The 22,096-nt window shown below is 49.8% G+C and overlaps 1 protein-coding gene across 9 annotated transcripts in view; it reads left to right on the plus strand.

Moving 5' to 3' along the window:
• Positions 1-22,096, plus strand: part of KIAA1671 — a 184,762-nt gene continuing 162,666 nt past the window's right edge. For 4 of the 9 annotated variants that reach the window (XM_059876412.1, XM_059876414.1, XM_015475564.3 and 1 more), the window contains exon 1: positions 1-22,096. This exon is cut by the window's right edge. The gene's annotated coding sequence lies outside the window, so the exon portion shown is untranslated. The other 5 variants (XM_059876415.1, XM_059876417.1, XM_059876418.1 and 2 more) reach the window with 2 other exon arrangements.

The following is a 22,096-nucleotide window of genomic DNA, read 5'->3' on the forward strand; positions in this document are numbered from 1 at the left end:
CAGCAGGCTAGGCTGCGCGGGGCCGCGGGAGGCGCAGGCAGGTGCCGCGGGCTGCGGGCAGGTGGCGGCGCGGCGCGGACCGGAGGCGGCGGCGGCTCTAGGGTAGGTTGCGCGGCGGCCGCGGCGGATCGGGGCCGGCCATCAGTCCCGTGTCCACGGCCTGTGAGGGAATAGAGGAGGCGGTGGCCGGCGGTGGCTGCCAAGTTTCTGCTCCGCTGAGGCCCCCGGAGAAAAGTTGACAAAGTTAGCCTGGAAAGAGGTGGGGACCTGGTGGATCTCCCCGGGCTCTGGATCTCCGAGGAAGGGGCATCCCGACTTGAGAGCCGGAAGGTCTGTCTCTCCAGACTTGGGAGTGGAGCCCGCGGGAAGATCCAGCACTGGGCAGCCAGTGGATCCCGCGCCACTCGGCTGGGGACCTGCGAGTCGATATTCGGAGTGGATCTGGCGCCGGTGGCCCGGGGTCCTATTGGGTCCCCAGCCTCGGGTGACTGTGGACGGTGATTGGAAACTGGGAGCTAGTTGATCCCTCTCCCCTGCCCCCCACTGGTCCGAGCCTTGGAAGTGATTCCGAGAGGAGACCTGGTGGCCGGGAACTGGGGGATCGTTGGAGATCCGGGCTACTCAGCCTGCGACTGCTAGGATCTGGACGACCGTGCGGGTTGGAGGCCCAGGAGGTGGACACTGGGAAGCGGGGGTGCGGATCGAGGCGGAGCCGGAGGCGAAGGGATCCTGCTGGCAGCGGAGGCGGTGGAAAGAGCGGCGCTCCGGGCCCCGCGGGCTCCGGACGCGCCCTCTCCACCGGGCCTGCGCACCCCTCCGCTTGCCTTCCCAGGGCAAAGGCTCCCTGATGAGATTAAGGCTCAATCCCCCTGCTCCCCGGCAGGCTCGGCTGGCTCCCACCCCGCTGGCGGCGCCGCCTAGGGCTACAGGCGGGGCCCTGGGGAAGGGAAGCGGCGCGTTGACCCCCGACCCGGGCCCGACCTTTCCACACCCTCCTAGCAAGCACCCGGCGCGTAGCCGGGGCGCCGCGCCCAGAAACCCTGCTTCTCCTCTGGTCCGTGGCGGGTCCGTAGTGGCGTGGGCGTATGACCTGCGCGCGCCACCTGGGTGGCCAGGGCTTCCTGCCCGCGGGACTGAACTTTCTCCAGGCAGGAACTGCCACTACCTTTAGGAAAGGAAAGGACTGTACCTGTTGCACAAAGAAAGTGGTTTTTCTTTGCAGCTTCTTTGTGACCTTGGACAAAACGCTTAACATCTCTGAGCCCAGATCTCCCTTCGGGGCGCAATGGAGTGGGGGTGGGGTCGCAGTCCTCCCTTTTCTGGGTAACTGGCGGGATTAATAGGTATAAAAGATGTGAAGCAGGTATGGGCTGTGTAAATACTCGTGCACCCTCATTCTGTGGCCTCTCCTCTCCCTTGTCTCATCCCCTGCCGCCTCCCCTAGGGTATCTGAAGGAAGGTTCAAGAAACTCAACTTGCTGTCTTTTTAAACTGCAGGATTAGAGAGATATTTAACTTGGTCTTTCTTCCAAAGGGGTTTAATTGCCCCTCTGATCCCCCTTGCAGAGAGAAGCTCTGAGGGTTTGGCTAATCAGTAACCTGGCCATTTGGACAAGACTTCTCCTTTGGCCCAGCTTTTCCTTTGCTAATGCATCAGAGCTCCTGGGCAGACATGCATTCACCCCCAGACACTGACATCTCACCCCTGGGACAGTTCCAGAGGGAGTTGTGCAGACACTCGTTGAGGTCCTCATGGTTTTAGGGGGAATCTTTTTGAAAGGACTGGCATGCTTGACAAGGGTGCAATTATCCTAGAGAAGTACAGGGTTTCATTCAATACTGTGTCTAGGTACGTGAGCGGCTCTTTGGTCAACTAGGGTGTGTACTGAGCACTTACTATGTGGAGGACACTAGAAATGACGAGACCCAGAGCAATATAGGATCTGTCCTTCTGGCTTGCAGTCTAGGTATGAGCAATCAACTTGCCCTGTAGTTGTAGAGACAACTGTACTGATTCTTGATGCTGGGCGTACAGCCCTCACCCCAGATTCTGGAGGTGCCCCACCCGTTTTGAAGGCCCTGGGGGTTGGTTTTTATTCAGGACTGATCTTGGCAGGAGAATGGAACAGTCCACTATCTTGTCCTGAGCCTTTCTCCCCTCTCAGCACCCCCAGAATACATCTCTAACCAACTCAGAAAGACAGCCCCAAAGGGAATGTTTTAAAAGGGCATTCATTCATTCATTCAAGAAATATTTCAAGACAGTGTGTCAAAGAGAAGGCTAGTGGTCACACCTTTAAGGGGCAAAGTCTATGTGAAAAGAGGCAATTGTCTGGGAGGAGGGGCTGAGGACTTATGACCTGGGGAGGGATGGAAGGCGGGGAAGCTTTCTTGGAGAGCTGGTCTACAGTGGGGAGAGGATGGTGCGCTGTAAAGAGAACAGAAAGGCCTGGACAGAGGAGGGAGTGTGGGGTGTTGGCAGGAGAAGCTGGAAGGGGCCAGGTCAGCTATTCCCAAGGATATGGACTTTATTCCAGGGCAGTGGGGCACTGTGGAAGTTTCTCTGGGGGAGAAGGATGGCATCAGATGTGTGTTTTGGGAAGCTTGCCCATCTCTTGGGGAGGTTGGATGAGGGTGTGCCAGGAGGCTGGAGACTGCTCAGAAAATCCAGGTGAGGGGCTGACGACGGTACTGAGCTTGGATAGAGACAGTGGTCAGTGTCGTGTTTAGAGAGCTGCTCAGTTGAAGACCCTTTCTGGAGGCCAGGCAATCAGTCTGGAGAAGGAAACCCCCAGGGGAAGTGGCCTAAATATTTTGAATGTCTGTGTTTCATCCCATTCAGCACACCTTCCTGTGCATCAGTTGTCCACCTGCCCTGGGAGGGTCATGAAACTTCCAGGTCCTCCCGGGACTTCACCCTGGAACGCTCACCACCTTCCTATGGGAGGAGGTAGGGCTTGTTCTTCCCGATTTACAGATTCAGGACTCAGTAGTGTGGCAGCAAGGCCTTTGCCAGCCCCCAGTGGCAGAACAGGGATTTGAACCCACTGCCCACCTGCAATTTGTGCGTGTTTGGAGTCAGGGAGGTTGAGCAGAGAAAACACGAAGGTTGGTGAGGTTGGGTCATGACGCAGCAGGGGTAAACCCAGAGAGGCTTCCAGGAAGAGGCAGGGACAGAAAGGAGGAAGCTGGCCAGGAAGAACTGGGGAGAGAACTTAGAGATAGCACATAACATATCAGAACAACCACTTTTTACCAGACCCTTTACAAGTGCTGGGCGCTGGGGAAGCTCTTTTGTTCTTTTCTAAATTCTTTACAACAGACCCAGGGGATGCTACTTCTGGGACCCTTGATTCTGCAGTTTATCAAACCAAGGCTTCAAGGAGTCCTATTGCCCAAGCCCACTACTCAAACTCCTGTCACTTACAAGGAAGCTCAAAAACTTTGAATTGAGGGATAGACACACACACATTTTTTTTTCCCTTCAATGTGATGGATATTTTATTGAGCATTTTCTGTGGGCAATTCAAAAGAGCCCCTGCCCTTAGGAATTCACTCTGCAGAAATCTGGTCCACCCAATGGGAGGAAGGGAGGGGGAAGTCAAAGTGCCACAAATATGGAAATGACTCTGGATTGACTTCTGGGAAGTAGTTATCACCATTGCATTTGCTGATTGCTCAGTTGAGTGACCTTTGAATCTTATCTCCACTGAGAATATAAAAGACGTCCCCAAAGCCTGCTCTTTGGATGTTTACATCACTGAGTCAGAAGAGATACACACACACACACACACACACACACACACAGTATAATAATATATATAATGTTATATGTGATGACATACATCATGTTATTCCTATAATAATATATATAAAGACTTCCCTGGTTAAGACTCACTCCATAGAGTCCAGTGGTTCTACTACAGGCGGCAAGGGTTGGATCCCCGGTCCAAGAACTAAGATCCTGTGTTCTCTGCAACACAACCAAAATAATAATAATAATAATAATAATATATGTGTATTATTGTGAAAATAACACGTAACACGCCAAACACTTCAAAGATGGCAAAATGATTTTATGTAAAGTAAAATAAAATCCCACCCAAGACCCCCAGTCCCACTCCTCAGAGATAATGCAGTCAGCAGTTTCCCTTGACTGTCCAGAAACTTTCCACGTCCATATGCTCTGTTTACTTCCTTCCAAGCCCTTATCACACTCTTAACTTAAAAATTTTTTTTTTTTGGTCTATTCTGGAGCCAGATGGAAAGAGTTTCATCTTGGTTCTGCCGCTTATCAGCTCTGTGACCTTGGGCAGGTGACTTAATCTCTCTGAGCTGAAGTTTCCTCTTTGATTTTGCTGTTACATGGTCACCAAGCCATGTCCTGCTCTTTGCAACCCCATGGACTGTAGCCCACCAGGCTCCTCCATCCATGGGATTCTCCAGGCAAGGATACTGGAGCGTGAGCCATTTCCTTCTCCAGGGGATCTTCCTGACCCAGGGATTGAACCTGTGTCTCCTGCATTGGTAGGTGGGTTTTTTTTTTAACCGCCGAGCCACCAGGGAAGCCCCTTGCTCATTGGTCAGTGGGATGATAGCGGGTCTCGCCTCTGGGGGTTGCTGTGAGGAGGGAAGGAGAAGGCACATGGTCAGTGCTCAGTGTGTGTTGGTTGGTATCATTATTCTTATTCCTTGCGGTGGTTGCAGTGGAGTTGGTATTGCTTCTTGTCCCTCTAGACAGCCCTCCAAGAAGGTGGAAAACCCTATCTGTCTTCACTGCTATTTCCTTGGTGAATAGTTGTGGAATAAACAGATGAGCAACAGCAATCATAAGTCAAAGAATTTCACACAGAAATTAAACGTAGATCTGAACCCATATTAGACTGAGCTGACTTACTGTACTCTTTTGAAAAACTGAACAATGCGCCAAGGCAGAAAGGTGCTGTTGGTTACTGAGCAGATGCCCTGCTGCTGGGCATTCTGAGTGGTCTGTTATCTTGCTGTGACACCCAGTGTCACAGTTAACATCCCTGGTCATGTGTCTTTGCATACCTGTTGCACTCGATAAGAGGACAGATTCCAGGATGGGGAACAGTTGCAATAAAAGATATTTAGGATGTCGGTCTTTCCTGTTTGTAAAATGGACACAGGGTGCTTGTGACCATTAGCAATAAGGTCTGTGAAACACTTGGCAACAAGCAGATGACAAATAAATGATCCTGTGAGTGTGCAGTTGGGGTGGGGGTTCCTGACTGGGTTAGAGTGAGGAGTTCTGCAACACTTAAAGTTGGTTACAGAATTAGATATGAACTCCGGGAGTTGGTGATGGACAGGGAGACCTGGCGTGCTACGATTCATGGGGTTGCAAAGAGTCAGACACGACTGAGCGACTGATTTGATCTGATCTGATCTGAACATCTCTTCGGAGAAGGCATTGGCACCCCACTCCAGTACTCTTGCCTGGAAAATCCCATGGACGGAGGAGGCTGGTGGGCTGCAGTCCATGGGGTCGCTAGGAGTCGGACACGACTGAGCGACTTCACTTTCACTTTTCACTTTCATGCATTGGAGAAGGAAATGGCAACCCACTCCAGTGTTCTTGCCTGGAGAATCCCAGGGATGGGGGAGCCTGGTGGGCTGCCGTCTATGGGGTCGCACAGAGTCGGACACGACTGAAGCGACTTAGCAGCTGCAGCAGCAGCAACATCTCTTGGGAACATTGCAGAGAATCAAGATCCAGACTGCTTGCGTTCAGACCACAGCTCCATTATTCTCCCACTGTGTGACTTTGGGCAAAGTAGTTAACCTCCTGGTGCCTCAGTTTCCTCATCTGTAAAATGGGAGTAACAGTGGTGCCTGCCTCCTGAGATGGATGAGCATTAGATGAGTTAATACATAATGCCCTACCTAAAAAAAAGATTGAATGAACTTATGTATAAAACAGAAATATACCCGAAAACATAGAAAACAAATGTATAGTTACCAACGGGAAAAGAGATGGGGGAGGGATCAATTAGTAGTTTGAGATTCACAGATACACATGACTATATGTAAAATAGATGACTAATAAGGACCTACTGTACAGCACAAGGAACTAAATATTTTGTAATAACCTATAAGGGAAAAGAATCTGAAATACAACTAAATCTATAAACTATATATATATATATATATATATATATATATAACTAAATCACTGTGCTGTACACCTGAAACCAAGCACATTATAAATCAACTATACATCAGTTTAAAAAAATATATGCAAAGTACATAGTGCCCTGTAATGAATGTTCGTGTGTTAGCTAATGTTGTCATCATTATTATTTATGCTACTGGTCTGGTTGAGGTTAACTTCTGGTTCTTGGAGCTCCAGGGCCTTGGGGAAAGGAGTGACTCAAGACCCCTGCTTCAGTGTGTTTCCCCTCCTGCTCTAGCTGGAGGGTTGTCTGTTAATAGATCACTGTTTACAGGACTCTCTGTCCCCAGGGCAAGCCTTGACCAGCCCACTCTGGCCGTGGGGGGTCTCGGATGCTCTGTGCTTAAGGTGTATTCACACTGCTCCATTGGGAAGGCTATTAGCGGGTTTCAGGGAGCCCGTGGCTACGAGGATCGGCCAGAGGCCACCGGGGCTAGATGCAGGGTTAGAAGTCACGTGTTCGTTCAGTGAATGTTTATCTCGTACCTGTCACTTGGCAAAGCCTGTGCTGGCCGTGGGGAAGATGGGATCTGCTGGATTTCCAGAGGGAAAGTCTGGAGTGGGAGTGCTGTGTGGCCCTGCGTAGGTCGCTTCACCTCTCTGAGCATTTCCGCATCTGTGCAGTGGGTCTCAGATGGGCCACGGTGTCCCTGAAGGTGAGAGAGGACAGTCTTTGCCCAGTGTGTACCTGGCGGCCTCTGCCCTGGCCCCTGGACCCCTAGAGGTTTGGGGGAGACGCCTGAGCCTGTCGTTCCTCCGTCTGCGGAGACCTGGCTTTTGAGAACATTAAGTGTCACTTAGAGTAGAAGAAGGTCAGGTAGAGACTGCTCATTGCGTCCCAGGCACGGTGCTCATGACTGTTTTATTTGATTTTCATGTCCCCACATTACAGGTGGGACCACTGAGGCTCGGAGAGGGAGTCCCGTGCCCAAGGCCACTACTGGGAAGAGGCGGTGCTGGTCCTTGGCAGCCTGTCTCAGCCCCTGTGCCCTGCGTCCCTCCCCTGTGGCCGCCCTGGAGATCAAGCGGGCAATGCCAGTGTTCTGTCCCACCTCTGCTATGCCATTTCTGTGTGACTTTGGGCAAACGACTTTTCCTCTCTGAGCCTCAGTCCTCTTCTACAGAAAGAAAACGCTAAGATTTACCCCGTGGGGTGGTTGTGGGGTGAGGTGAGGTAACTGTACACATCAGATCAGATCAGATCAGTCGTTCAGTGTCAGACTCTTTGAGACCCCGTGAATTGCAGCACGCCAGGCCTCCCTGTCCATCACCAACTCCCGGAGTTCACTCAGACTCACGTCCATTGAGTCAGTGATGCCATCCAGCCATCTCATCCTCTGTCATCCCCTTCTCTTGCCCCCAATCCCTCCCAGCATCAGAGTCTTTTCCAATGAGTCAACTCTTCGCATGAGGTGGCCAAAGTACTGGAGTTTCAGCTTTAGCATCATTCCCTCCAAAGAAATCCCAGGGCTGATCTCCTGCAGAATGGACTGGTTGGATCTCCTTGCAGTCCAAGGGACTCTTAAGAGTCTTCTCCAACACCACAGTTCAAAAGCATCAATTCTTCGGTGCTCAGCCTTCTTCACAGTCCAACTCTCACATCCATACGTGACCACTGGAAAAACCATAGCCTTGACTAGACGAACCTTTGTTGGCAAAGTAACATCTCTGCTTTTGAGTATGCTATCTAGGTTGGTCATAACTTTCCTTCCAAGGAGTAAGCGTCTTTTAATTTCATGGCTGCAGTCACCATCTGTAGTGATTTTGGAGCCCAGAAAAATAAAGTCTGACACTGTTTCCACTGTTTCCCCATCTATTTCCCATGAAGTGATGGGACCGGATGCCATGATCTTCGTTTTCTGAATGTTGAGCTTTAAGCCAGCTTTTTCACTCTCCACTTTCACCTTCATCAAGAGGCTTTTTAGTTCCTCTTCACTTTCTGCCATAAGGGTGGTGTCATCTGCATACCTGAGGTTATTGATATTTCTCCCGGCAATCTTGATTCCAGCTTGTGTTTCTTCCAGCCCAGCGTTTCTCATGATGTACTCTGCATATAAGTTAAATAAGCGGGGTGACAATATACAGCCTTGACGTACTCCTTTTCCTATTTGGAACCAGTCTGTTGTTCCATGTCCAGTTCTAACTGTTGCTTCCTGACCTGCATACAAATTTCTCAAGAGGCAGATCAGGTGGTCTGGTATTCCCATCTCTTTCAGAATTTTCCACAGTTTATTGTGATCCACACAGTCAAAGGCTTTGGCATAGTCAAGAAAGCAGAAATAGATGTTTTTCTGGAACTCTCTTGCTTTTTCCATGATGCAGCAGATGTTGGCAATTTGATCTCTGGTTCCTCTGCCTTTTCTAAAACCAGCTTGAACATCAGGAAGTTCATGGTTCACGTATTGCTGAAGCCTGGCTTGGAGAATTTTGAGCGTTACTTTGCTAGTGTGTGAGATGAGTGCAATTGTGCGGTAGTTTGAGCATTCTTTGGCATTGCCTTTCTTTGGGATTGGAATGAAAACTGACCTTTTCCAGTCCTGTGGCCACTGCTGAGTTTTCCAAATTTGCTGGCATATTGAATGCAGCACTTTCACAGCATCATCTTTCAGGATTTGGAATAGCTCAACTGGAATTCTATCACCTCCACTAGCTTTGTTTGTAGTGATGCTTTCTAAGGCCCACTTGACTTCACATTCCAGGATGTCTGGCTCTAGGAGCCCCGCCCCATAAAAAGATAAGAGTTTGTAAAATCTGTGTGTGAGTTATGCCAAGGAATGAGTTTTTGAATCGCTATATAAATCTTCCCTGTTTGTAGTAGCAGAAATAGCAGTAAGTCAAAATAATAATTAGCATTGATGGACGGCTTCTTATACTCTAGTCCCTCATGCGTTGTTTTATCCGGTCCGTTCTCGGTGCTGGTGTTCCTGTTTTACAGTTGAGGAAACTGAGTTCCGGCGAGGTGAACCTCCTCACCCAGAGCTCCCGGCTAGTGAGAGCCCCTTCGCGTGTGTATCTCCTTGGCAGTGCCACAGCCGTACTTTCAAAGGCTCCAGGTCAGGGCTGCAGCTCCCAGCCGGCTCTGTGTTGATGTTTCTTTTCTTTTTATTTTGCTTCCTTAGTGACCAGAGCCCTTTCTGGGGGCCGTCCTGTTTACCCACGGCGTGGTGAGGCACCTCTGGGGGAAGGAAACACGGGGTGTGCGGGGCCCCCGGGGGTGGAGAGGCCAGTCGGTGCGTTGGGTACACTGAGGCCACTCCAGGAACTCCGCTGCCCCCCTGTCCGGGCATGGAGCCTGGCCCTGGTGGGCGCAGTGCCTGCCGAGCCCTGCCCAGTGCCCTGGACGGGGCCGGGGAGTGACTGGGTCGAGGAACTCCTAGGGCCCTTGACCTGGGATGCTGCCCCAATTTGCCCTCTCCCTTTCGCTGTGGGCCCCAGCCCTAGAAAGCTCCAGTCTTGTTTCTAGAATGGATTACCTGCTGGCCAGGGGCCGCGTCTGGCACGAGAAGGGGTCCGGGGCCCTGGGAGAGAGCACGGAATATATTAGAGTGAGCTCTGCGTCCTCGTCAGGCCCCCAGAGTGCTAGCACCCGCTTCCCTCCTGTATGTCCTTGGGTAAGCCCCTTCCCATCTCTGGGTCTTTTTCAGAGGAGGAGGGAAGAACTGGATGAATGAATCCCAGAGCCTCTTATTCCTGCTGCACCTTGTGGGAAGAATCAAAACCAGACCTTTACCTGAAGCACACCAGGCTTTCCCGACCTTCACCGTCTCCCTGAGTTTGCTCAGACTCATGTCCATTCAGTCAGTGATGCCATCCAACCATCTCATCCTCTGTTGCCCCCTTCTCCTCCTGCCCTCAATCGTTCCCAGCATCAGGGTCTTTTTCCAGTGAGTTGGCTCTTTGCATCAGGTGGCCAAAGTATTGGAGCTTCAGCTGCAGCATCAGTCCTTCCAAAGAATACTCAGGGTTGATTTCCTTTCAGATTGACTGGTTTGACCTCCATGCTGTTCAAGGGACTCTCAAGAGTCTTCTCCAGCACCACAGTTTGAGAGCGTCAATTCTTCGGCACTCAGCCTTCTTTATGGGAAAAACCATAGCTTTGACAGACTTTTGTTAGCAAAGTGATGTCTTTGCTTTTTAATACACTAAGTTTGCCATAGCTGTTCTTCCAAGAAGCAAGCATCTTTTAATTTCATGGCTGCAGTCACTGTTCACATTGATTTTGGAGCCCAAGGAAATGAAATCTGACACTGTTTCCACATTTTCCCCTTCTATTTGCCATGAAGTGATGGGACCAGTAAGACCCCGGAAAAACCACCGTTGGTTGGAGACTTACCGTGTGCTATGACTCCTTTGCTAGGGAAGTGTTACATGTCTGTCTGCCTGTCAGTCCTCAGAATGACTTGGAGGTGGTATTACTAAACCCCTTGTACAGATAAGAAAACTGAGCCCCAGAGACCTAAAGCCTTCCTCAAGGTCATGTAGCTTGAGGCAAGAGGTGGCGAAGGCTGAATCTGCACTCAGGTCTGCCTCCTGGAAAGCCACCACCCCTTACTCAACGCAGTGGGTCTTCCCACCTTCCCCCAGAACTGTGTTGGAAACAGCATCTCTCCTTTCAGAACTTCCAGGCCAGAAGATCCCTGTCCTCCCTTGAGATAGCTGGTCATTTTCATCTTTGTTATTAAGCACCTACTGTGTACCAGGGCCTGGGCTGGTTCCTGGGTGTCAGAGCGGCCTGGGACACAGCTTCTGCCCTCCCGGAGGAGAGAGATTGCCGGGGGTTGGTGGGGAGCCTTGTGCCCAGCGCTGTGATGGGAGGCGTGGGGCCCATGAGGGCACCAGGGTGGGGATCGTGTTCTCCCGGCCCCACCTTCTGGCAGCCTTGAAGCAAAACCGTTTCCCTTGACACGCTCAGACTTGGATGAGACGGGAACTTTGGCAACCAGCAGACCACCTCCTTCCTGGAGAGGTGCCACGTGCCTGGTCATCGTCAGATTTCACTGCAGGGAGGAGGCGATAAGACGTCCAAGCGTCGCCTCTCTCCGGATGCCTTCATCACAGTCCCTCTGCCTTCCTTCATTAAAAGGAGGGGATGGGGTGGGGGAAGGGGGGACAGCAAAAAGCTCTGGAGGAATCGTTGGAATGCCCAGAATGCTGGCTGACCCGGCAGAGCCAGTGTGAGCCATCTGCCCTGGCTTTAGTCGGTGCAGCTGGGCAACCTCGGGGGCTTTCAGGGTGTCGCCCAGTTCCCGTGCCAAGGCATCAGCCCACCAGGATGACATTGCTTGGTTGGGAGCCGTGCTGCCCCAGGGTCACCTCCTGCCTCTGTTTTGTCCCATGGCATCCCCTCTCTGCCCTGGTGTCCACACCCATGGAGTGGGGTGCCAATGCCTGCCCTTCAGCCTGGCCAGGAGCTCCCAGCGAGGTCCTGTGGGTGACCTTTGGGGTGAACGGCCAGTCTGTTGGAGCGGGTGGTGATATTAGGTAAAGCCCCCACTGTGTGCGTGCATCTCTCTGGGGTTCTTTACCTTTACTATTTACCCTTGGCCGGCCCTTCTGCCTTAACGCAAGCATGTGCCTGTTCAGTCGTGTCCGACTCTCTGTGACCCCATGGACTGTAGCCTACCAGGACAGGCCCCTCTGTCCATGGAATTGTCCAGGCAGAAATACTGGAGTGGGTTGCCATTTCCTCCTCCAGGGGACCTTCCCAACACAGGGATCAAACCTGAGTCTCTCGTACCTCCTGCGCTGGCAGGCAGATTCTTTACCAACTGTGCCGCCTTGAGGTGGTGGCAAGGTAACTGTTCAGTGCTCCACTGGGTAGCTCTCAGTTCATTTTCCAAATTCATCATTTTTATTCTCTTTATCTTTACTACAATACATTTAGTAGTACTTATTGTAGTAGTGCTCAGCTGGGCTTGGTAGTACTCAGCAATAACACGTGCTCATCGTCAAATATTTAGAAATACAGATAAAAAAGAGGTAAGCACTCATATAATCCCACATTCGAAAGATAACCAGGGCTCATCTTTTTCAGTGTGAGTTTTAGACTCTCGCATTTGAATGTGTGACGGAGAGACATCAGCACCGCATGGTAGACTGAGAATGTGGGCTTCCTTATCCGGTGGCTTGGATTCAGATCTTGGCTCTGGAACCTCCTAGCTGTGTGACCTTGGGCAGGTCACTTTCCCTCTCTGAGCCCCAGTTTCTTTGTGAAATAAGATGGCTGTGAGGGTCAAATGAGCCGCTGTCTGTGAACTGCTTAGTGACATGCCTGGGATACAGCAAATGTTTACGAGCTACTACTGTTTTATATGAATGGGTATTTATTCTCATTTTGAGGGCTGAGGCCCTTTCTAACAATGCTGTCATCTGTAACTGGTGGGTTTGGACCTTAGGCTTGGGGGGACACCCTGACCACCTCCTCCAGGCAGGGCCCGTGGTGGGGGCTGGAGAGAAGGGGGGTTGGGCCAGCTGGTTTGGCCGACACAAAGCACCCAGGCACGCTCACAAGCCGGTCCTGATCTTTATCGCTCAGGGATGCTTCCTGTCCCCACTGAGGCCTGGGCGTTTGTCCAGATTAAAGCCTCAGGCCATTCCCATCAGGCTGGAGGCGGCCCCTGTAAATGAGCTCAGCGAGAACCCTTCTTCCTCTTCCCTTGGCAGCAGCAGGGATTTCAGAAGGATGGGCTCACCCACACCTGGGAAGAGGGACAGGGTCGGCTGGCCCCCTCTAAGCAGGCCTGAAACCACTGGGGACCCTGAGGGCCCGGGAGAGGAAGGGGCTTGGAGAGCCGTCAGGCAGGACAGTTAGCAGAGCCTGGCTTTCAGAGGTGAGTTGGGGTTGGTGATGTCCATGGGGGTTAGCTCAGTGACCACAGGGGAGTTAAACAGCCTCATCGGCCTGCAGTCTCTGTGCGTGCGTGCGTGCGCGCGCGCGCTCAGTCGTGTCGGACTCTGCGATCCCGTGGACCGTAGCCCGCCAGGCTTCTCTGTCCATGCGGTTCTCTAGGCAAGAATACTGGAGTGGGTTGCCATTTCCTCCTCCAGGGGATCTTCTGGACCCAGGAATCGAACCCGCTTCTCCTACTTGCCCGGCGGATTCTTCACCACTGAGCCACCTGGGAGGCCCCTCCTGCTCTGTAAACTGGGGCTGACAGTAGTCTCACCTGGGAGGGTGGTGGTTCTGTGATGAGTGGAGGTCCGAGCACAGCTGGGCCCACAGTCAGTGCCGCCGCCTCCTCCTCTTTATCGTCATCTAGTACATTTAAGACGACACGGAGCCAGACGCTATGCTGAGTATACTCGCCAGGATATGGACGCGATCTAAGTGTCTACTGATGAATGAATGCATAAAGATGTGTTGTGTGTGTGTGTGTATGTATGTATATATATACATGCATTACTTCCCAGTCATGAATTGTCATTGCCATGATCATCATTATTTTTTAAACTGTATGGATTTTGGTTTGGCTGTGCTGGGTCTTTGTTGCTGTGCGTGGGCTTTCTCTAGCTGGGGCGAGCGAGGGTTACTCTAGTTGTGTGCGGGCTTCTAGCTGCAGTGGCTTCTCTTGTTCTGGAACGTGGGATCTAGAGTGCTTGGGCTCAGTAGTTTGTGGTGCATGGGTTTAGTTGCCCTATGGCACTTGGGATCCTAATTTCTGTCCAGGGACAGAACCCATGTCGCCGGCATTGGCAGGCAGATTCTTAACCATTGGGCCACCAGGGAAGTCCTTGTCATTGCTATTATTAATGCTGTTGTCTTGCTGTCTGATTCCACGCCGCTCTGCAGTATGTTTAACATGGCTTCACACGTCTGAGCCTGTGATGAAACAGGCTCACTGAGTCAGTGATCAGTAATAGGCAGCCTCAGTGATTATTAGGATTAGTCTTGCTGGCGCTACACGCAGCCGTTGGACAAGAGGCTGCTCCCTCGCCAAGGTCTGTAATCTGGAGCGTCTGCCCCATTGAGTGTTCTTCTGGGGCCGATCTTGAAAACCAGGTTTTCCTCATCCGTTTCCACTTCAGTGCCATGCCAAGTTGCCACGCCTGGTCCCCCTTCGGCGGTCCTCCAGGCTCTGTTTATCCACTTCAGCTGCTCTGAAGGGTGGCCTCCACGTCTTGGGGGTTCTGCTGGGATCCTCCGGACTGAATGTTGTACCCACAATACGGTACATCCCAAATATCTCTCCCAAATTTGGAGGTAATCAGTCTGGCTGTTGTTGTTGGGGGATGGTACGAAATTTGCCCCCAGAAACTGTATTTTTAGGGAGTGGATCATGGAGGCAAGGTGTCGGGAGGATCACTGGTCCTCTGGGCTGCTGGCTTGGGCTATGGCTGGAATCTTCCTCCACAGCTGGTTTGGTTTGGGGATGGGGGTTTCCTGTAACAGTGATTGCAGAGGCAGAGCGGCCCTGGGGACTCTGAAGTTCTCGTGTGTCTAGTGTGAGTGGAGGGGGTAGAGTGGGTGGCTGGAACAGGCCAGGACCCCAGCTGGGTTTGCCTTCTATCTGAAATCCAAGATCATACTACAGAAAGATGCTGCGTACTAAATATAATTCTTTGGGTGGTTCTCTCAGTACCAAAGCAAGACAGAATCATTGTAGAACACAAGCAAAAAATAAAAACCATCCAAAATATTACCACCCAGGCAATAGCACAATGATTTAACAACCGTGAAAATAACAATGTTTATTGAGGACTTGCTAAATGCTTTACATGTTTTATCTCACTTCACCTATTCAGAAAATGGTACTCATGAGAGATCTGAATTTGGGACCCAGTGCTCATGATCCTATGGTCAGAACCACCCAAAAGATCTGGTCCCTCATTGATTCTTCCATCAACCCGCTAGGATATGCCAGACACTGTGCTAACCCATTGTACTCTCATGCTGACTCAGAGAGGCAGGAATTCTTGTTCCCATTTTCCAGATGAGGAAACTGAGGTCTGGAGAGGTCAAGTCCCTCGCTGATGGTCCCTCAGGAGGTGGAATTTGAGCCCACATAGAGCCTGTGTTTTGATGATTTAATGCATCAGTTCTGTTCCCCAAACTCCAGTCATTCTTATATACCTTGAAAATTTTTCATATTTATGTACTACCTGGGACTGTTTCTCAGTTAATGTTTTTCTTAAACTTTACTCACTTTTTTAAAATAAGAGCTTTATTGAGATACAATCCACATACCATATGATCATCCATTTAAAGCGTACAGTTCAAATTACAATTAAAAATGGATCCAGCAACTCCAGTTCTGGGTATTCATCCGAAGAAAATGAAAACACTATCTTGAAAAGATATCTGCCCATCATATTGATCACAGCATTATTCCTAACTCCAGTCATGGAAGCAGTCTAAGTGTCTACTGACGAATGAATGGATAAAGAAGTGGTGGTATATATATGTATATGCACACACATACATACAATGGAATATTGTGTATGTGTGCGTGCTAAGTCGCTTCAGTCATTTCTGACTCTTTGCAACCCCATGGACTGCAGCCCGCTAGGCTCCTCTGTCCATGTGATTCTTCAGGCAAGAATACTGGAGTGGGTTGCCGTGCCCTCCTCCAGTGGATCTTCCCTTCCCGACCCTGGGATCAAACCTGTGTCTTTTTCATCTCCTGCATTGGCAGCTGGGTTCTTTACCACTAGAGCCACCTGGGAAGCATACAATGGAATATTACTCAGTCATAAAAAAGAGTGAAATCTTGTCATTTGTGACAACATGGATGGATCAAGGGCATTATGCTAGCTGGAATTAGAGAAAGACAAATACCATATGCTCTCATTTATATGTATAATCTAAAACAACAACAATAAAAAAAGCCAAAACATAAACAACACCTCCAGTTCATAGATGCAAAGAGCAGGTTGGTGGTTGCCAACATGGGGCGGAGGCTGGGGTTGAAATGGCTATTTAAAAGGTACAAACTTCCATTTAAGAAATAAGTCCTGGGGATACAATGTACACTGTGGTGAGCATAGTTAATGATAATACTGTATTGCATATTTGAAAGTTGCTGAGAGTTGATCTTAAAAAGTTCTCATCATAAGAAAAAGAAAACTTTATGTATGGTGACAGATGTTAATTAGATTTATTGTGGTGATCATTTTGCAATATATATGCGTAAAACTAATAATGTATGTCAATTATACTTTAATAAAAACATTAAGTGAAATAAATTAAGAAAGTATACAGTCCAGTGGCTTTTAGTATATTCACAGAGCTCTGCAACCTTCACCACAATTTGAGTACATTTGTATGATCACTAAAAAGGAATTTTGTACCCATTATCAGTCATTCTCCATTTCCTTCCAATTACCCCAGTCCCTGGTAACCATTAATCTACTTTATGTTTCTGTGGATTTGCCTATTGTGAACATTTCATATGAATGGAATCATGCCGTATGTGGTGTTTGTGCTGACTTCTTTCGCTCAGTATTTTCAGGGTTCACTCATGTTGTCATGTATATCAGGACTCCATTCCTTTTTAGGGCCAAATAATATTCTATTGTATGGCCAGACCACATTTTGACTCATTTTTTTTTTAAACTTAAAAATATTTTTTAAAAGTGTTCATCCTACTAGTTATATCTGATCTAAAGCACAGAAAAATACATCCCCTAAAGAATTTTTTTTTAACTATAGCCAGAGATTTATTACATTCTAATGCAGAACATTTGTAATTGCAATCTCTTAATTAAAAAGCTTCCTCTCTTTTTCTTTGTATGATTTTTTTTTTTGTCTCTTTTGTTTGTGTGTGATTTGCAAAACTGTTCTGAAACTGGAATATGTGTGCACAAGTCTGCAAAGACTGCAAATTTAGGTTATGGTAAATGCTTTACAAATTTCAAAAAACTGCCTACCACAACTGGGCCTTTACAGTGCTTTTTTTTTTTTATCAAAATATTTTGATGTCAGCCTTCCCTCCACTGCGTTATCACCATGGTACGTACACTCTGTGCTCTGATGTACTTGGGACTTTCCCTCATAAACTCTTAACAGGCCATCCCCACCCCAACCCCCCCACCCGGAGTGTGCTGTTTTGTCGTATTGTTGTTATACTGGGGGAGAGCGGGTGTGATGAGATATTTTCCATTATGTCCCATGAATGAGAAAAACACATTCTTCTGCTACAACTGAGGAGAGACTTAAATTTCAGCATTAGTTGCTCCCGTGCTGAATACTGCTCTCATCCACATGCTGGATGGAAACATATGAAGTGTCATTTTTGTTGGCCAGCTAGTGGTGCAATGTTGTGATTTCATACGGCACAACCTGAAGATGACCCCGCTAGGTCAGCAATAATTTGGTCCCTTTTTTTTGCAGATGAGAAAACTGAGCCCTAAGAGGGAGGTGACTCTGCAGACACAGCCAGGACGGGCAGAACTGGGAGCCAAAGTCCCTACTCAGTTCTTCTGGCCTCCCTTGGCTCTCAGTGACACTGCTGACTCACCCGCGGTGGATGGGAGCTTTGGCTTATTTTTTCAGCGGCAAGGATGGGTTTCTGTCCTCACCAGCCTTGCTCCCCTCCGTTCGGAATGGGCCGGCCGTGTGACTAGCCTCGTGGCTATGGGCATGCCCTGCTGGAGGCCACTGGCTGGAGCTCGAACAAGTTTACCCATCTCTGGTCTCCAGGGCCCCCCACCACCTGGTCCTTCCTGTCCTCATCCTGAGTCAGTGACTCAGGGCTCTCGGCCCCCGCTGCAGCCCGGAACGCTGAGCTGGGTGCATCCCTCCTGGGAGGATTGGTCCATATTCAGCAGCTCCCTGTCTGTGGAGGGGGATGGCAGCATCCCCAGAGGCAGGCATTGGATCCGGGCCCTAACTAGTCTGTCTGGGGTTTTGTGCCTTCCCGTTGGAAGCTTTTCTTTCCAGGGGAAGGAACAAAAGGCCTTGAGAGGATGCTGTTTTGCTCAAGGTCACGCAGCCAGCCAGGAGCTGCTGTTCTCGAGAGGAAATGTCAGGATTCCTGCTGCCTAATCCCTACTTCTTTCCACCTAGTACCCTCCCCCAGCCCTGAACCCTTCTGTGGTTGGAGGCAGCCATCCTTGCTGCCTTCCCCGACCCCCAAGCCCACAGCAGATTTGTGAGCTGGCTTGGGGTACCACGGCTCCTGAGCGCTCTGGGTGGAGCTTCAGGACCCACTGGCCGCCACCAGGTGATGTGCAGAGCCCACCGGGCAGGCCACGGCTTGAGGATGCTCCAGCACTCAGCCACCCCAGCAGGTGGAGGAACTGGTTTGGGCCCTTTCCCCACCCATCTCCCCACAGGCCTGGCTCCGACTCAGCCCACAGGCCACCTGGCTCTGGCTGGGCCCAAGTGTGCCGGGCTTTGCAGGAGAAACGCTGCCTGTCTTTCCTGCCCTAGGAGGACAGAGCTTCCTGGGGACCCTGCCAGTGGGGAGGGGAAGGGGGAGACATAGGCAGGATAATTGGACCCCCAGAGTCACAGCCTGGTGAGGACGACCACAGTCCCACAGAGAGACAGACCCCAGTTCCAATCTTGCCCCTGGACAAGTCACATCAACGGAAGCCTCTGCTTCCATTTCCTCATCGGCAAAATGGGTGTGATAGTGAGGCCAACTTCAGAGGACTGGTAAGGATGGGGCCTGTAGTAGCAGCTCAGAAAAATGGTCTTGGAATCAGGGATGGGCAGATGGAGCTGAGCAGGCAGGCTCTTGTGTCCAGAAAGCCTGGGCTCATTCTTTGGCTTCACCACTTGCTGCTTGTTGTTACTCCGGGCAAGTTCAGTCCTCAGCCTCAGTTTCCCTGTCTGTACAATGGGGATGAGAGGAAAGCCGATTTGCATGTGCTGTTAGGAGGATCAACTGAGATGCTGCCTGTGAAGTTCTTAGGAGCTGGGCATGTCTTTGGCAGCTGTTGTTACAATTATCATTAATATAATGATAATAATAGTATTTCCACAGTATCAGTATCAGACGCATCCCAGTGTGTTTATTGGATGAGCTTGGATGTGTTTCTTTGAAAAGGGGGAGACTAAAGGGTGATGGAGGCAGGGTGATGGATGAGGTGACTCCTCGGGGCACTTCCTTTCCAGATATTCTGGGTAAAATGTTTGTCCAAGGCCAGGGACTCTGTGTTCTGCCCGACTGGGCCCTTGACAAATGGGGTCGTTGGCCTTGGTGAGGCCGATGTGTGGATGGTAGGCGGGTTCCACCCCCCAACTTCCTGCTGCGGTGAGTCAGAAGCAGAAAGGCCCGAGTGTGTCCGAGCCCCTCTGACCCTGTGGTCGCTTGAGGGCATCTGGCTTTCCCCCTCATTTGGGGTTCCGGTGGGGCCCAGGTTGGTCCGTGGGCTGATCTCTCACCCTTGGATTCACAGCAGGGGTGGGCTGAGGGAGCTGGGGTTGCTGAAGCCCAGAGAAGGCAGGGCCTTGGCCTGCGTCACCCAGCAAGCCGAGGGCAGAGGGCTGTTGACCCCAGGCTCCAGGCAGGGACATGTTATTTATTGCTAGATTGGCCTCTGTCCTCAGTGAGTTTAATTTCTCCACTTTCTCACCTGCGGTATGTCTTTATTCCTCGCTCATAAATGGCACCTGGCATTAACCAAACCACAAAGCCAAAAATAGACCCCCCTGGACTTACATATTTTTTGCGTGGGTGCTCAGAGCTCCCTCCGTCCAGCAGGGTGTGGACAGGGGATGGTAGTAATAGCCACCATCATCATACAACTGTTAACACACTGAAGACATGCTGTGAACCAAGTGCTCCGCTCAGCACTTAGTTAACTCATTTCATGCTCCCCGTGGCGCCCCCGAGGCAGGGATTCTTACTTCTATACCCATTTTACAGATGACGCAGCAACACAGAGACAAAGGAACTTGCCGAAGGCCAGCAGGGTAGAATTGGGGTTGGAGCCCAGGCCCCAGAATCTGGCACCAGATTAAAAAATAAAAATTATTTTTAAATTGTGGTGACATGCACAAAATGTAAATTTAGCATCTTAGCCATTTTTAAGTATACAGTTTGGTGGCATTAAATACACTACCATCTCTACCATCTATCTCTAGAATTCTTTCCATCTTGCAAAACTGAAACTCTGCACCCATTAAACCTTAGCTCCCCATTCCCAGCTCCCTGCAGCCCCTGGTAACTATTATTCTACTTTCTGTCTCTACGAATTTCACTCCTCTGGGGACTTTATATGGACTTGTGCAATATTTGCCCTTCGGTGGCTTATTTCACTGAGCATAGCATTCTCAAGGTTTATTTATGTTGTAGCATGTGTCAGAATTTCCTTCCTTTTTAAGGCTGTATAATAGTCCATTGTACATAAACACCATACTTTATTTATCCAGTCATCTGTCGCTGGACACTTGGGTTACTTCCACATTTTAGCTATTGTGAATAATGCTGCTATGAACACAGGTATATGGATATCTCTTTGAAATCCTGCTTTCAAGTCTTTTAGGTAGATCCCCGGAAGCTAGAATTGCTGGATGATATGATAATTGTATTTGTAATCATTTGGGCAGCCACCACACTTTTTCACAGCGCTGCACTGTATTACATCCCCACCAGCTATGCGCAGCCACATCCCACCAACACCCCTTGTTTTCTGGGTTTGTTTTTAAAACCAATCATCGTAATGGGTGTGGCTGGTACCTAATTTTTGTGGGAGACTCTTAGGATCTGTATTTGTAGGGACTGAGTTCCTGTGAAAATATCTGTTACATCATGGGATGTGTTTTCTGGAAATATCTCGATCTCCGCCACCCGACTGTGAGCTTCCTTGGGACGCCGGCCTGGGTTAGATGCTCCCACAGGGAATTTCCCAGGCAAGAATACTGGAGAGGTTGCCATTTCCTTCTCCAGGGGATCTTCCCCACCCAGAGGTGGGGTGGGGTCCAGTGGTTAAGACCACGCTTCCAGTACAGCAGGCGTGGGTTGGATCCCTGGGTGGGGGAAGGGGACTAAGATTAAAAAAAGAATGCCCACCCCCATCCCGGGCAGCTCCAAGAAAATACAGGTGCTGGGACCACCATTTGGGTGATCTGGGGTCTAGTGTGGGGCCTGAACATCCGTATTAAAAAAGAAATCTCCCCTAAGTGATTGTTATGGGCACCTGGCCCAAGAGACACAGCCGCGTAACATATCACTCTATTCTGGATAGAGCTGAGGAATTTATTACAAAACTGCTGGAAGTGTTATATTATATGTGTGTCTGCTAAAGTGAAAGAGTGAGTGAACAGATGATGAATGGATGAGGGCAGAGGTCCCCAAGCCCTGTCATCCACACAACCATCTTCAGAATTTTTCCCGCATCTATCCAGACAGACCTCAAAGACTGCAAGTTTGGTTCTAGATCACTGCAATAAAGCCAGTATGACAATAAAGCGGGTCACATGAGTTTTTGGATTCCCAATGCACATACAAGTTATGAACGTAAGTACTATACTGTAGTCTGTTGAGGGCGCAATAGCATGATGGCTAAAAAAGAGAAAGTACACACTTTAATTTTAAAAGTACATTAATGCTCAAAAACACCGCTCATCATCTGAACCTTCAGCGAATCATCACCTTTTTGCTGGTGGAGGGTTTGAAGTATTGCAGGAGTTACCAATATGTAACACCGAGATCGGAAGTCAGCAAAAGCTGTTGGAAAATGGCCCCGGTAGACTTAGTCCACACAGGGTAGCCATAGTGAAAAACGCAATATCTTTGAAGGGCAATAAAATGAAGTACGCCTGTACACCCTCTATGTTATTAGTCACTCGGTGCTTTAAAGTCACCCCGCCTAGCTGTGCTCAAAGGAATCTGTGTATCCTTATTGTAAATTGGAAAAGCCAGTACCTCTGGCCATAAACAGAAGTTTACTTTCAAGATACACAGGTAACTGGGACTTCCTTGGCGGTCCAGTGGTTAAGACTCCGTGCTT

Source organism: Bos taurus, chromosome 17 (assembly GCF_002263795.3).
Source record: "Bos taurus isolate L1 Dominette 01449 registration number 42190680 breed Hereford chromosome 17, ARS-UCD2.0, whole genome shotgun sequence".
In the NCBI taxonomy this organism is placed as follows: Eukaryota; Metazoa; Chordata; class Mammalia; order Artiodactyla; family Bovidae; genus Bos; species Bos taurus.